Below are 14655 nucleotides of genomic sequence, written 5' to 3'. Positions count from 1 at the left end.
GAGGCTGGTGGGTAGGATTACGATTCATCATATCGCATTTCAGATCTCGATATGGGCCAAGGCCCTAATGTATTTCTGAGATTGTATCTGAATGGGCTAAAGCCCAAATTGATTCTATGATGGGCACAGGCCCCAGACTATATCTAACTAAATCCTATTGATTATCTGTTTGCATGTTTTCTGTAGGGATTACACACTCAGTTTGCGAAAACTCACACTTTCTCTGTTTAATCTGTACAGGTAATCCCTAAACTTGACGGTTCGGTACAACGGAGAACTCGATGGTGGCCACACATAAATTTTAGACTGTTTTTCATTAATTCCTAAAATTTATTACTTATTTGGGGTTTTTGATGTATCTTCTAGACTATGGACTGGTTGGATTTAAATTTGAGGCTTTATACTGTTTTTATGGATTTTTTTTAAAAACTACAACTCCACAAAACACGGTTTTTTTTCTAAAAACTAAGGGCACGTTTAGTTCGTTGTAATGGAATAGAGGTGTAATGGAATAGATGCGTAATGGAATAAATGCGTAATAGGTAATTCTTTTGTTTGGTTGAATGGAATGGAATAGAGACGTAATGGTATTCTTATGTTTGGTTGAATGGAATAGAGGTGTAATAGCATAAGGAAAAAAAACTAAAATGACTAGAATACCCTTAACAGAATTTTTTTAGGTAGATGATTATTGTTATTGTTATTAAATTTTAATAAGATTATTAATATAAATAATAAATAATTTAATCATATTTTAACATAATTATTATTAAATATAATTTAATAAAAATATATGAATTTACTAAAATCATAATATATAATACTATAAAATATAATTTAAAATAATTATTTAAATTTAAAGTTTATTTTTCCTTTTCATTAAATTAATGTCCCCAAAAGCAATTATTTTCCATATTTCCTTTTTTTTTCCGAAACAGAACAAGTTCGTTTCAAAGTAGGATAATTTTAAAAATAAAATAATATTATATTAACTAATTATTCTTGACTTAATTTCTTTTACTAGTCAGTAAATAAATAAATATAGTAAAAATATTCCAAATGAAACTTACCTTTGTTCTAAAATTTATGGTCAAACCATCAATGGTTGTCAAAGAGACTGCGAACTCGTAAATTAAAATTTTGAAGGGAATGAAAATAGGACTGTTAAAATCATATGGCTAGTGATCTAAACTAAGCAAAAGGCATAAACCAGGAAATAAACAAGCACCCATGGCTTATTGTGTGGCCGCTCTCCCCATAAATCCATCTAACGTGCATAGATGGATCACTTTCATGTCCCTCAAGTTCTTCTAGCTTTGTTTGGTGAATAGTTTTCTCTTCCCCGGCCATGCTTTCTGCCTCTGAAGTGCTTTCCTCCCCTAATAAAAGGAGTAACAGTTGAATTTAAACAGAAGAAAGAAAAACATTGAAAAGGGACTTGCTTATCCAAACTAAATAACAAAAGCTGTAGAATACGTTTATCGGCACTGACCTTCCTTGGAAGCGCTTGTTTCCACGGTGCTTTCCTTGGTTACCGCGAAGTAAACTCCAATATTCTCTCTCGGCATCACCTAAAAATATTACCCGGCACTTTATCAGTTGCTCATCTAATATATCAGATTCATATCATTGACCTAAAGTCATTAGTTCCTCTTGTATTACATAATATTCTCTCAGCATCACCTAAACATATTACCCAGCACTTTTATCAGTTGTTCATCTAATATATCAGGTTCATATTATTGACCAAAAGTCATTAGTTCCTCTTGTATTACATATTGTTCCTTATATGCATGATGAATGTTAGTCAATATTGGGATCAACATGCAACAAAAATGGGAAATTAAATCAAATGGAAATTTTTTTTCTTTCCTCACCAGTAACTGGTTCTAAAGTGGCAATGAAATTTTTGACAACCGGACAACCTTCATTACCCAGAACTAAAGTAGCACGAGCTTTCTGGGCTGCTTTAGGTTCATCAAACCGAATGTAACCCTTCTCCTCACCAGCTTTGAAGTCAATGTACTTCACATGTAAAGAATATATGTCATGAGTAAGAACGTTAAGATACAACTGCCTAGTACAATGTCAAATATTTAAGAAAAAAGAGAGATATCTACCTTCACAGTGCCAAATTTTTGGAAGGCCTCCTTCAAATCTTCCCGTAAAACAACATTCATATCGTCTTTGAAAACAGATGCAGTGTTTTTATGTTCTGTTCCCTCATCCTTCTGGACTGGACTTTTGTTCTCCGTTTCGTCACCCGGCACAGGTTGTTTATCATCAACCTTATCTTTGTTATCTTCGTCATTCTCTATAGTCTTCTCTACACTCTTCTCAGTAGCACTATCCTTTGCAGGTTCATTAGAACCATTTTTCTCTGCAGAGTCCCCACCTAAAATGTTCTTCAATGCAAATGCAACAACCAAGCCCTTGGGGCATCTGTGACAAACCATTACATGGGCTTTAATTACAAACATTATGGCAATAAAAAAACTAATGCTAGTTAAAGATTGTGATTAATTACTTACTTATCCTCTGCATTCGAACGGTTATCTCCATTCGAACCTGTGACTGGATGATTATCCTCATATTCTTCTGCTTCTTCTCTTATAGCATCAAAATCCTTCCTGAAAAGAACATTGTACGAACAATCACATCAGAACATACAATTGTAAGAGCAACAACCCTACACTAAAAGTCAACAGTGCTTTCTATCCATTTCACAGTATAACACAATTACCAAAACAAATTGCAACAGAATGCACGGTGGCGAGTAATACTTACTTAGGTTTCAGTTCCAATTCAGCGCCTGCATAAACTAAGCTTTGCTCCAAAACCTTTTGTACATCTTCCTCAGCTGAGAATTCAATCAAAGCAGTGCCACAAAAATACTTTTTATTTGCTACATGACGAGGTAACCTCACACTATTTACCTACAAGAAAAGTAAGAAGGCAATCAGTTTACATTGAACCGCAAACATATTTATAACCCTTTAAACACATAATCAGTTATCAAATGAGTAAAATAACAATAGATAAGAAAACAACCATTGAGCAAATACCTTAGCATATTGACCAAAAAAGGCTTCTACATCTTCCATCTTGACATTAAACTCAAATGGTGATGCAGCAATTGTCATACAGTCTAATTGCTCTAACAATTCTTTAGGCTTTAATAGTGCGGTGCTTCTACCAACTTTCTTCCCTGAAAGATCGAAACACGCATTTAAAATTATGTGGAAAAAAAAAATCTTTGTTTGGCTTAGCTTATGAGAAAAAGTGAAGAAATTCTCCTTTTTTATCTTCATTTTCGATTTTGATAAAACTTACCATCTTCAGAAACCTGAGGGAAGAGGAAGTTCTGAGAGTTTCAGCAACGGCATCCAAAGCAGCCTCTGGCACTACTTTCGCCTTCACATCCCTTAAATTCAAATGGCTTCTCATCTTTGGAAACGAACAAATCAATTCCAAACTGACAACTTTTTTGGTAATTCACGGTCAAATGAGAGTTCTAAAAATAAACAATCAAATGAAAGTGAAACAGGAATAGAAATCAGGAGCTGCTGTTTGATGTTGGGAGGGAGAGGGTGGAGGTGGCTTTCAGGGGTTGAAAGGGTAAAACAGGGCAAATCACAATTGGGAGGGTTAAACGGAGCTAAACTGAGGTTCCAAAAGGGAATAGAATTTGGTCATTCAGCAGGAATACACACGTAATGTAATAATCCAAAAATGGTATGGCCTATCTGTGAACACCTTAGCCTTAAATTAGTCTAGATTGTGAAGTCGAGAGATAAGTAGTTCTTACCGACTCATTAGTTTAGTGGAAGATCGAGAGATCCTACTAGGTTAATGACTAGGTGATTAAATAGAAACCCAAAAATAGGAATTAGTTATGACCACCAAAGTGAGCTAATCGCCCATAGCTGGATTTGATAAAGATTATAAATTAGTTTTTTGAAGTTCTTTTCATTTATGTTATTTTTTTTATTTTATTTATCAAAACCCCAAAAACTTCTATTAATATTTTATCATAATATAGTTTATTAAAATTACTAATTAGATCTATTTCTGAATAGGTTAGAATTAATTTAGTACTAACCTCTCTTGGGTACGATCCTCTGAGTACTCACCTACTTTGTTGTAACTATATTACAACATAACTCATATTCTTGCGGATACCATTTATTTCATATCTTTTGTACAAGATTCCTACTCTGGATGTTCATACATCTGGAGGCAGTCAAGTTGTTGGCGCTATTGCCAAGGAAGCAATGTCATTAGATTAATTTTAATTTTTTGCACTTAATAGTATAATTAGGAAATTAATAAGTTATAGATACGATTTCTATATTTAAACTTCATTAACAGTTCTTTATTTTCTTCTAATTTTAGGTTATAAGGACATAACACTTGCTTTTTGCAATCTATTAGTAACCTTTAATAACATGATGCAAGCATCATAATTTTTTTTTTTGTGGACTGGTTATGATCTACTGTTACTTGTCCCATTATTTATAATCCTCATTTTGAATTAAATCCTTCACTATTAACATGGATTTCTCATAATGTTAGGTTTAATGATTATAAAAACGAGAATCCTATAGCCTTTTTTAGACAGTTCGAATACATATATAGCACCATCAAGTATGTTGGTGTCTCGACAGAAGCTATTAAATTATTACTAATTCCATTTGCGCTGGATGGAAAAGCGAAAACCTAGTTGGATGCACTCCCACTTGATACCATCACTACGTGGACGGATTTTGTGCAGTTATTTCTTTGTCGGGTCCTACCTATGACCCAAGTAATCAATACTTATGAGAAATTATTTCAATTTAAACAACATATTACCAAAACATTAGGGCAAGCTTGGGAAAGATTTAAAACAATTATGTAACACCCCAAACCTAGTCTAGATGCTATGGCTGAATCTTGAAAGTTACATTAACAACGTTCGAAAATCATTTAATTGTTAAAAGACAACTAGGTTCCAGTTGTTTTTATGAAAATTTTAAAATCATAATGCTGAGTGATTTTGTTTTTGAAAAATACTTATTATTAGAACATGATTATTTGAAAAATGCGGTATTTTATCGTAATGTCATTTTAAGTTATTTAAAATAAAAAAATTACAATTTAATTGTTTCTCAAAATGGTTTTGGAAAAGAAAAGTTATAATTTTGTTTAAAACCAAGTAAAATCGTACATAATTTAAATAAACTCGATCATCTAAAATACTTACAATCTCATAAGTTTGCATGCATGCATGTCAATTTTAAAGTTGTAAAATAAAGAAACACCCAAATAAAAGTGTCAAATTTTAACACCCCCATACCCGACCTGATCACCGAGTTAAGGCATCAGGATGTCACATTCGTTGCCGAAGCAACTACTAAAAATTTCAGATCAATTTATCATATTATTTAATTAATATAGATCATTAACTCATTTTAGTAATAATTGAATTTACGATAGAGCTAATTATGAGTTAAATGAGCTCATTAAAATAATCACAATTGATCAAAGACCAAATTGTAAAGTTCATAAAAAAATTTTGATCTGTCGTTGCGACATTGGGGTTTCCACGTCGTGGCATGGTGAACTTGTCATCATGACATCATCTCTATTTTCCTACAAGTTCCACGCTTTATTTTTATTTTTTTATATCATTACCTAAACCGTATTTAGATGCCATAACGTCCACTTCATTTGACATATCATCCACTTACATCTATTTCTAATCTCAAGTCCTCATAAAAACATGATATTCAACCAAAGATTACAAAGTTTATAAAATTAACACAAATATTAAAGTTTTACAAATAAGACCGTTGGAGGACTTGCACTTTCAAAAGTAGTTTACCCACTTTATGTATATTTCATATTTATTTCTAAATTGTGCCAATCAATTTAATTTTCATAAAATTTTAACAAAGAATTCAATATCAAATCAATTAACAATTATTCACTTATTATTTTATCAATTCGTTTAAACATACTCACATGTATTAATCATTCCATCATTACAACCATTTTGAAACATTTCAAATTCATCTACTATATATATATATATATATATATATATATATATTCGTATATTTTTCCTCCTCCTACTCATCTCCATTCCACATCCTTTATGTATATATTTATTAGAATTTTTAGCTTTTAGCATATAACATGCTTATATGTAACATTATCTATAATTCCACTATTTATTTATGTGCTCATATCAAAGCTATCCACTTGAGTCATAGTCACTAAATTATTTATATCTTGAGCTACTGAATTCAAAATTAAGATCGCTTGATGTTTTTAAAACTAGACTCAAATATATTTTTACCATAAAAATTTCAGAACTTGTATTTTAGTCAATAAGTATAGTAAATTCTTCAAATTTGTCACTATTCTCATTGTTTGACAACTTTGACCTTTCTTTACTAAAATTAATTATCTCTTAGTATAGGGTTTGGATGATGTTTTCGTTTATTTCTCTTGAAAATAGACTCATTAATAATTTAAACATATAAATTTAAACCCCTAATCATTTTTTACAATTTTTGATGATTTTCCAAAGTCAGAATAGGGGAACTCGAATCCACTTCAACCTTGTTTCACGAAAATTAATATATCTCAAACTATAAAATTTCGTTTCTTTCACTGTTTCTTCCATATGAAGCTAGATTCAAGAAGATTTAATTTGATATTTAATTCAATATCTAACTAAATTTATATATTTTTGGTGAATTTTCAAAGTTAAGTCACTACTGCTGTCCAAACTGTTTTAATGAAAATATTTTCTTTTCCATGGTTCTTTGCATTATCTTTCATTCAATCACACATAATTGCCATACTTTTGATTACTATACAATTTAGTCACTTATGTTTATGTGTAGATTACATATTCATTTCTTAATCTTAGTACTTTTCACCATACAAATCACATTCTCTCTTACCAATTTAGTGTTTTAAGTCTCCATTCTTCATCAAATACTTTATATTTCTAATATTTAGATTAAATATATGTTTCATAAATCTCACTTAAAACATCTTTTAACTCAATCTATTGAAATAGAAGTAGGTTTAGTATGAAACTTACCACATTTGTCATGAATTTCATCATTTCTTCTTCATTTCTATGCATTTCTCATCTTCACCACTTTCCTTCCTTTTTCTTCTCATTTTCTCCACTTTCATCTACTATTCTCTTGCTTCTAAATTGATGAACATATACTCTAGAATCTCTAGTTCATCTTCTCTCTTTAAAATCCAAGGAAATTTTCAAAAATTTTGGGTAAAAAGGTAGGTTTTCATGGAAAAGGACTAAATTATAAGGAAAAAAAGCTTCCTTTGTCACCCTTTCACTCACGTTGTAAGGATGATAAATTTCCTTCATCCTTCCTTTCTTTTTATACTACCATTTTCTAAATAAAATAATAATAAATATCTCAGTAAAATAATAATAATATAATATTTAACTAATTAATTAATTAAAAATTACCAAAATATCATCAACATCATCATTAAATTCTAGAATTCTCCCTCTTGATAATTAACCATTTTTCCCTTTATGATCTTTCAAAATTCCATCATTGAATCATCACTTAATTTGATAAAATTACAATTTAGTCCCCCACAATTCTTCACCTATTCAATTGGTCCATGCATGCGGATTCCATATATCTGTAAACTGAATTATTTTCACTTTTTATCCTTCAACTTTCTTATTTTTACACTTCGATCCCCTAAATTTTAACTATTTACACTTGAGCCAAAAACTTTTCACATATTTACGATTTAGCCTTTACTTTAAATCAATATACTAAAACCTACTTCTTAATAACAACAATAATAATAATAATAATCATTTTAATAGTCCTCAATATTCTCTTTTATAATCTTTATATCATTTTCTCATTTTACCAAAAATCAATTATACATTATTCAATTTATTACTACTTTTATTATATATCAATTTTAGGGATGTCAAATTTACACTTGTGCCATAGAACTTTTTGCATATTTACAATTTAGTCCATTCCTTAATACATCATGTCATGCTTCTTGATTTAGCTCTCTTTTGATATATTGCAACTTTCATTTTCTTTGATCTTAGACTTTATTTCGCTAAGATTTTATCTCATATTATTTATAACCAATGGGGTTTTGAGGATGTTACATTCCCCCCTTAAAATAAATTTCGTCCTCGAAATTTCATTGATTCGATAATCATTCTTACTTTTCTTCAAATAATTATTTTTCATTTAATCCACAGTAGACTTGATTGAACAAGCAAGATTTGCTAAATTAACGCTGAAATGTGTCGAAGTTCAGAATCACTATAATGGAATGCTCCGAAACGCCACTATCACCAATTTGCATCGAAGTGCCACTATCACTTGATATCCAACGTGTTCATATCTTATCTACTTGGGCCTTTATATTTTCGTTTCATTCACTATTATTTATCAATTAATAGCATATAAAGAAATTTACACTATTTGCATTTTAAATCCTTATTTTCTTACAAATCAATATTCATTAATTTACTACTTTAATATCTCCTAGAATTAAATTTAAGTGTCTCTATTTCACACTTCTATATTTTTATACTCTTGCAATTTAACCCTCCTTTGCATCAATTTTCACTACTTTTAACTTTACAATCATTCCAATTTAGTCTTATACAATTTAATAACCCCTATAAATGCATTTCTATATCACTTTATCATACTTTGTCACTTTTTACTCTATCATGATTTAATATCACTTACTATACTCACTTTACTAATTTCATTTACTCAAAAAATCAATTTTACTATTTACTTGACCTACTTTTATCTCATTTACAATTTCGTCCACTAGCCACATCACTTAAACACTAATATCACTTGATCGTATTTTCATTCATCATGTTTTTACTCTTAAAATTTCGAGAATATTATCAAGATTACTAATAGTTATCAATTTTTTTAACATTAGTTAACTCTTTCATCATAATCACATACCAAATCTTATTAATCATTCACTTTCCATTTTTTAGTTATATAACTCATTGTAAACTTAAGAGAACTCATAAAATATGCAGAATATCAACAGTAATGCACTAAAATGCACAATCACAGTATCGCACCGAAGTACTCGCACCGAAGTGCGCAATCACAATATCGCACTGAAGTGCTATTCATATCTTATTAATTCTCATTTGTCTTTCATTTATTTCACTTATTTTACTTACAATGACTAAAACAACTCAAGTCTTGATCTTTTTACAATTTTAACCCTTATCGACAAATAATTCAATATACTTGCAACTTTACTTACATTTTCACTTTTCTTTTAAATTAGTCCTCGTACTAAAGTTTAGACTTACGATTGAATACACGAGTTTGCCAACTTGAGTTGTTCGGCAACGATGGCTATCAGAATAAGTCCACGACCCTCTAGGAATTGGGACTACCTACGACCTTCTGGGAATTGGGCCTAATATTATTTGACCATTTGGTATTTCCTCCCTTGACCCTCTGGGAATTGGGGAGTTCTATATCTCTGATTTAAAAACTCTATAGCATGCCAACTATACCTGTACTCAGTCTAACTTAGCTAACGGGGTAAAAACCAATTTTCATAATTCATTTCATTTCCATTTTCACATAATTCTCGTTTTCATTTTTCTTTCAAGTTAATCCCTGTGCTAAAATTTAGACTTAAGTTTGGATACGCGAATCCGCCACCCCAAGTTGTTTGGCAATGATGGCTATCAGAGTAAGTCCACTAACCTCTGGTAATTAGGATTGCCCACGACCCTCTAGGAATTGGAGAGTTCTAAATCTCTGATGTAAAGATTCTATGCCATGCCAATTATATCCGACTTAGTCTAACTTAGTTAACGGGGAACGTATCAAATTTTTTGATAATCAATCTCACTTTCTTTCTCATATCAATTTCATTTCTATTCTCATTTCCATTATCATTTCAGTCTCAATACATATTCAATGCATATCTCGCATATAAAAAGTATGCTTTCAACCAAATATAATCAAACATTTTCTTGTTCATTGTTAGAAATCATAATATTTCAAATCTCAAATTATAACCAAGAATTTGCTAATTTAATCATTTGAAAGCATATTTTTCATCTCGAAACATAATTGTATAAATATTAATTAAATCATTCAAAATCATCCAAAACTCATAAAAATAAGATTAATATAACCGGTCATAGTAAAAGAAATATTCAAAAGCATTACATAATGAAAATAAGTTATTAACACAAATTTAATTTTAATATTCCATTACCTCAATTTCATTCTCTTTCATGTATCAACGTAATTTTTTTCCTTCATATTTTATTTCACATATCAAGTTTCTATACATTTCACTTTTCTTATTTTAATCACATAGTTTTAAAATTTTCAATTTAGTCCTATCTTCTTGTCACTTCATCTCATGTCATATTTGTTTATTACCTTCACTTCTTCATTACTTTCTCAAGTCCAAACTCTATTCTTTTCTCATATATATATTTCATACGAATATTGCTAAAATCAATATTTAGTAAAAATAATTTAAGTCCCATTTCATTATCTTTTCTAATTTCAAGTACACATTTCATTATTTTATATATTTAATTATATAACATGTATTTTTTAGACTCACTTTTAGCTCGGGAATCAGAAATAGGGCTTTTCAATCCACTACCACTTATTTTAATTCTATTGAGTAGAGGGATTTGATGGATCACCGGGATTCTGTGTTGAAGGAGGAATTGAATCTATAGAAACTGATCAATAGAAATAGTGAGTCAAAAAGTGTGATAATATTAAAATAATTCAAAAACCTTTTTCAAATAAAAGAAACGAGGTATCGTTCACTATAAAGAGTGGTGGAGAAAGAAAAATGATGAAGAAAAGAGGAAAATTACTATTCACAGGATGAGGCGCGGCGGCGACGGTGGTTCAACAGGGACCTGATGGAAGGGGGTTTGTGGAACAAGGTAAAGAAGGAGAGAAAGAAAAAAGGAAAAGAATTAGAGGAGAAGAAAAAGAAAAAGTGAGTTATTTTGATGGTGGTGCGCAATGGTGGTGAACGGCTGCAGTGGAGCAAAATATAGGAGAGGAGTGATGGCGAAGAGGAGACTCGGTGATGTGATGGTGGTGTTTCAAGGCAAAGAAGCGATGGAGGGGAGGAGAAGATTTAGAATGAATAGTGGTGTATGGCTAAATCAAAATGACATAAATGGAGAGAAATGAAGGAGCTAAGGAGAGGGACGGCAATAGAGGGAAGTGTAATGAGAAAAATTGTTCAATAGTGAATTAAGTTGTCTAGGTACAATGAACCACTTCATATCAAAAGGATGAAGAAAAAAGGGCATGTAGAGTAGGGTGTAGTAGCATGATAAAGTTGACTAGGATCATGTTGGAGTAAATATGGTAAGTTGACTTGAAATGAAAGGAACGAATCTCCTTTAAGCATGGTAAGAGGTGTTGGATATCTATAGGGTGTAGTAGCATGATAAAGTTGACCAACAATTAAATAAAAACATGGGAATGAGGAAACTTGAACCTAGGACCCTTAGGATTTAATTAAAGCTCCTAACCACTTGGCCAAATTATTCCTTATTTTCAATTGAACATAAAATATTTAAAACATGGGATGTGACAATTCTCCCCTCCTTAAACCAAATTTTATCTTCCAAATTTACCTAGTTGGAAAAGGTGGGGGTATTGATGTCGCATTGCATCCTCAGGTTCCCAAGTGGCTTCACTAGCACCATGATTTTGCCACAAGACCTTTCCTAGCAAAATCTGTTTCTTTCTCAACATTTTAATCTCAGGATCAAGAATCTGGATCGGTTCATCATTAAAGGACAAATCTGGACGCAGCTCAATTTCCTCAATCAAAATCACATGAGGTTGGTCTGATCGATAATGCCTCAGCATAGATACATGAAATGTGTCATGAATACGATCCAATTTCGGCAGTAAGTCCAACTGATATGCGACTGGTCCAACCTTCTTAAGAATGCGATAAGGTCCAATGAATCTCAGACTCAACTTTCCTTTATGGCCAAATCTCAGTACCTTCTTCCATGGTGATACTTTAAGAAATACCCGATCTCCAACATTTAACTCTATATCCCTCATTTTCAAATCAGAATAGGATTTCTGATGATCCAATGTCGCTCCCAACCGATCCTGAATTAGCTTCACAACACTTTCGGTCTCCTGAGCCAAATCGAGGTCCAAGACTTTCTTTTCCTCCAATTCGGTCCAACATAGAGGTGATTGACATTTGTTACCATAAATAGCTTCATAAGAAGCCATCTGAATGCTTAACTACAAGCTATCATTGTACGCAAACTCAGCAAGTGGCAAATGCTCTTCCCAACTTCCCCAAAAATCAATTGCACAACCCCTCAACATGTCTTCGAGGACTTTTATAACCCTCTCAAATTGCCCATCAGGTTGTGGATGAAAAGTTGCACTAAAGTTAAATCATGTGCTAAGAGCCTTATACTACTTCTTCCAAAATCGAGACGTGAAACAAATATCCCGATCGAATATTATTGATACTAGTACCCCATGAAGTCTCACAATTTTGGAAATATACAATTTGGCTAACTTTAATAACAAATAATCTGTGGGAACCGACAGAAAATGAGCTGATTTGGTCAGTTTATCCACAATTACCCAGACTGAATCCTTCTTAGAAGGCATCAAAGATAGCCTACTAACAAAGTCTATAGTCACTCATTCCCAGTTCCACTGAGGAGTCTGAATAGGTTGTAGCAAACCAAAAGGAAATTGGTGCTTAGCCTTAACTTGTTGGCATGTCAAACATTTAGCAACAAACTTAGTTACATCTCGCTTTAGGCTTAGCCACTAATACTGTTCCCAAAGATCCCGATACATTTTATTCCCCCTAGGATTCGTAGTTTAAGGGCTAGTATGCGCTTCCCAAAGGATGGACTGTCTCAATTTCCTATCCAAAGGTACAGAGTATCTTCCGTGGTAACACAGAACTCCCTCTGAATTAAACCCAAAATCTGTAGTCTTGCCTTCTTCAATTTGCTTAACATGTGGCGTAAGAGACAAATCTAAAGGCTGTTCCTCCACTAAAGTCGATCTCACTTGTAATTCTGCAAGCAAAAATCCACCCTAATAAAAACTCAATCTAGAAAACATCGCCCTCAACTTAGTCATCGACCTCCTACTCAACGCATCAACCACAATATTTTCCTTACCGGGATGGTACTCAATAGTGCAATCATAGTCCTTGAGCAACTCTATCCATATTCTTTTCCTCAAGTTTAACTCCTTTTGGTTGAGGAGATACATAAGGCTCTTTTGATCCGTTTAGATAATACATTTCTTATCATAGAGATAGTGCCTCCAGATTTTAAGGGCAAAGACTACTGTAGCTAACTCGAGATCATACGTAGGGTAGTTACACTCATACGGTTTGAGCTGTCTTGATGCATAGGCCATAACCTTTCTATTTTGCATCAACATACAACAAAGACCAGTGTAAGATGCATCACTATAAACCACATAATCCTTCCCAAACTCAGGTTGAATCAACACGGCCTCTTAAGTCAACACTGATTTAAGTTTCTTGAAACTAACTTGCTGCTCCTCAGTCCACTTGAAAGGGGCACTCTTCCTCAATAGTTTAGTCATAGTAGCTGCAGTATGAGAGAAACCTTCCACAAACCTTCTGTAATAACCTAAAAGGCCAAGAAAACTTCAAATCTCACTAACATTCTTAGGCTGCTTCCAATCTAGAATAGCCGCAATCTTCTTTGGATCAACATGGATACCTTCATCTGATAACACGTGACCTAAAAACATCACTTCACTGAGCCAAAACTAGTACTTACTCGGCTTAGCATACAACTTTTTCTTACGGAGGGTTTGCAAAACCACTCTTAAGTGCTCTTCATGTTCAGTTTTAGTTTTAGAATAAATCAAGATGTCGTCAATGAAGACTATCACAAACTGATCAAGATAGAGTTGGAAAACTCAGTTTATGAGGTCAATAAAAGCAACCAGTGCATTGGTAAGACCAAAAGGCATCACTAAGAAGTCATAATGATCGTATCGAGTTCTGAAAGTGTTCTTAGGTATATCAACTTCTCTCACCTTTAGTTGATAATAACTCAACCTCAGATCAATCTTAGAGAAAATTGTGGCACCTCTAAATTGATTAAATAAATCATCGATCCTCTGTAATGGGTACTTGTTCTTCACTGTTAACTTGTTCAACTATCAATAATCAATGCAGAGTCGCATTGATCCATCCTTCTTTACGTACAAAATCATAGCTCCCTAAGTTGACACACTGGCTTTATGAATCCACGATCCAATAACTCTTACAACTACACCTTTAGCTCTTTAAGCTCCTTACGTGCCATGCGGTAAGGAGCAATAGACACCAGATTTCTCCTAGACAGCAACTCGATCCTAAAATCAACCTCGCACTCTGAAAGTAAACTAGGCAACTCCTCCAGAAAGACATTGGCAAACTCCCTCACTATATGGATGTTCTATCACTGACTCATCAACATTCATATCTAGGATGTATGCTGATTAAGCATCGCATCCCTTACGAACCAACTTTTCATCCACTAAAGCTAAGATCACATTGGACAAG

General features: G+C 32.5%; 1 pseudogene; it reads right to left on the bottom strand.

Moving 5' to 3' along the window:
* Positions 1-1053: 1053 nt before the first annotated feature.
* LOC105785699 (la protein 1-like) lies at positions 1054-12326 on the bottom strand (annotated as a pseudogene).
* Between the last annotated feature and the right edge of the window lie 2329 nt (positions 12327-14655).

This window comes from Gossypium raimondii, chromosome 1 (genome assembly GCF_025698545.1).
Source record: "Gossypium raimondii isolate GPD5lz chromosome 1, ASM2569854v1, whole genome shotgun sequence".
Classification (NCBI taxonomy): domain Eukaryota; kingdom Viridiplantae; phylum Streptophyta; class Magnoliopsida; order Malvales; family Malvaceae; genus Gossypium; species Gossypium raimondii.
Note: the sequence above shows the minus strand (reverse complement) of the source record. Positions and strands in the feature narration are given on the sequence as shown.